This window comes from Malurus melanocephalus, unplaced genomic scaffold (assembly GCF_030028575.1).
Source record: "Malurus melanocephalus ecotype Western Australia unplaced genomic scaffold, MMel_1.1 scaffold_369, whole genome shotgun sequence".
Classification (NCBI taxonomy): domain Eukaryota; kingdom Metazoa; phylum Chordata; class Aves; order Passeriformes; family Maluridae; genus Malurus; species Malurus melanocephalus.
The window spans coordinates 303,939-306,798 of record NW_026623601.1 but is presented as its reverse complement, the minus strand read 5'-3'; positions in this window follow the sequence as shown (position 1 = coordinate 306,798).

The window sequence follows — 2,860 nt, the reverse complement described above, 5'->3', positions numbered from 1 at the left end:
GTGTCCCTTGCAGCTCGGGGCATTCCCTGACCCGCACGGACAGTTTATAATTTCTATTTTCTGCACCTTCTTCTCTCTCCCACAAACGGGACGATTCCTCTTGTCTCTCAGGAGAGCCCATCGCATCTGTCACACTTCCACCGACACTTTCCCACCTCCATCCCCCGCAATATTTGAAGCCTCGGGGCACAGATGTCGCTTAAGCCCTCTTTATTCACACGGTACCTGCCGGCCGCTTAATTACACAGTGATTACGGCGCGCTAATTRCACGGTAAACACGGTTTGCAGCTCCTCTTTCCCTCCGTGTGGCTTCTTCCTCCCTCCTTCCTCGGCCAAGCGTGGCTGCTGCCCCTTGTCACCTTGTCCCGCACTCCCATCCTGCGGGGAACGAGTCGCAGCGGAGGTGACACCGGGGAGGTGACAACGGGGAGGTGGCACCGAGGAGGTGGCCAGCCACAGAGCCACAGCGGAGGTGACACCGGGGAGGTGATACCGGGGAGGTGCCCAGAGCGACAGCCCCCGCCTCAGGAAGGGCAGTGGCCCATCTCAGACACACCGTCGCCCCTGCCACACCTCCACTCTCGGCTACCAAGCCCCGAGTGACCCCGCGGCCACCCTGCGGTGCCAGGGACGCTGCCATCCTCGTTGCTCTTTGCTCTCCTCACCCAGCACAGCCAGAGTACGGTCCCTTCCCACCAGGCAGCAGCAGCGCTCTCTCTCCTAGGCCGGTGGGAATGAGGAGTAATTAAATGTTCTTTCTCGCCGGTTGTTGCTTCCCCTGCGAGCAGCTGTTCCCKGCTCTCCCGCGTTTGGAGCTTTCTGGAAGCATCCCTGGCTCGGCCTTGCTGCTTTTCCCAGGGACTCCCTCCTGCATTTCCCTSCAGGAAACACGGCAAGCGCTGCCTCCTGCACTGACTCATAATCCCTTCCTCAAACATACAGATTATTTAAACATAAGCAGGGATTTCATGCCGGGTTTCGGTGTGCCAGGGGCTGCAGAGCATTAAAATGCACCATTTTATCCTCAGCATGCCCAGAAACAGAAACCACAGTGCCGAGCACTGGAGGAACAATTGCTCTTCCAGCCCGGAGATGGAGCCCCACATCTCCCACTCCGGGGGAAAATATTCAGAATTAATTCATAAATGTTCCACATCAGCGCTGCCCAGCGCTCCTGGGAGCCAAACCCAAATCCCTCACGGCGTTGGGCTGTAGGGTCTCCTCTCTGACACCAAAAAAACCCCTCTGCCTGCTGGGGTTTGCCGTGATGACCCAGGGCTGAGCCTGTTCCTTCCCTCTCCTTGGTCTCCTGGAAGCCTCGAGAAAGCTGTGTATCATCCACATGTGTCAGCAGCGATCTGARGCCCAAATCTCCAAGAAAGAAGCTGWTTGGAATGAAAAAAAAAWTAAAAAACAAGAAAAAAGCACTGGGATATTCCCAGCTAGGAGAGCAAACGCCTCCCAGTGACCTCACGGATCTCCGTGCCATGGGATGATTTTAGGCTGAAAAGGAGGAGAAAACATCAAGGCATCTGCAGCCAGGCCATGCTGCTCCCTGTGCTCACCATGGCCCATCCCTGAGCTGCTCTGCTCTAGTACCATCCCCTCCATCCCCTGGGCATTTTCCCGGTGGAAAGGTCTCCTCAGAGCGCTGCCAGTCCGTCTTTTCCCTGCTTTTCCTCTCTTTTTCTTCCCCCCAATCAGCCCGTCACAGGGAAGCTGCATTCCTTCTCCTGAAAGAGACAGTTGTTGATTTTGTGTTTGCCACCTGTATTTTCTCTCCTGGCGGTTTTTTGGGGTTTTTTTCCCCTTCCAGCACCCTCGGTGGGTTTTTATGGTGATTCCACCGCTGATCCCTGACTCCGAACGCACTCCCAGCCCACCCCTCCGCCCCATCCTCTCGCTTTTGGCACCCACCATCCCCTAAATGCGGCCGTTTCCACCCAAATCCAAAGCCGGCATCTTTATTAGCAGGTGCTAAATTGCCGCTCCAGCTGCTGAATGGTAACAATTAACTCGATTAACATCTAAACAGATGCAATTTTTGAGGAAACGAACAACATTAATAACAACCAAAAGGGGGGAAAAGGCTGCAATTACAAAAAGAGGAAAAAAAAAATAAAAAAAAATCCAGCAGCGCGGCTACGGAGAGGCGTGTGCTGCTCCCAGCGTCCCCGGGAGAGCTGTCAGAGCGCGGCCCTCTCTCGGRATATCCATCATTCCTGCCGCCGGGATGGGCTGGATGTGCCGGGGATGCGGCTCGGAGCCCCCCGAGCGCATCCAGCGCCGGCTCCATCCCCGCCTCTCCCGCGGAAACCGCGCTGCTTTGCCGGCAAAACGCCAAAAACCCGAATTAAAGCGGCTCCCCGCGCTGCTCCAGCTCCCCCTCGGTGACCTTTGCCTGCCGGGAGTGACCTCCTGCCTGAGCTCCGGGTGGGACACAGGGACATCTAATGGCAGGAGAACATCACTGCGAACGGCGCGGCTCAAAAACCGCGGCGGGCCGGAAAAAAAATCGGTGAAAAACGCAAATCGGCAGCCTGAGCTGTGGCTGCGCCCCTGCCCGTGCCCCYCCAGCTCCCGGGTGCTTTGCAGAGAGAGTCCCCTCGAGTCCAAACCCTTCCCCGCGGAGCTGCAGGAGTTCTGTGCCGCTTTCTGAGGGATTGGMCGGGTTTTGTGGGACTCAGGGATGAGTTGTTTGTGTACATTTGCATCTCGTTCCAGATGTCGGCGCGGGGGGAAGGCAAAACCCAGATTTGTGCTTTCCACGTTCATTTTCTTTGCCTTCAGGACGAAAAGAAAATGTGCCGGGACAAGCAAGAACGTTCCTTTTTTTTTTTTTAAAAAAAAAAAAATTTT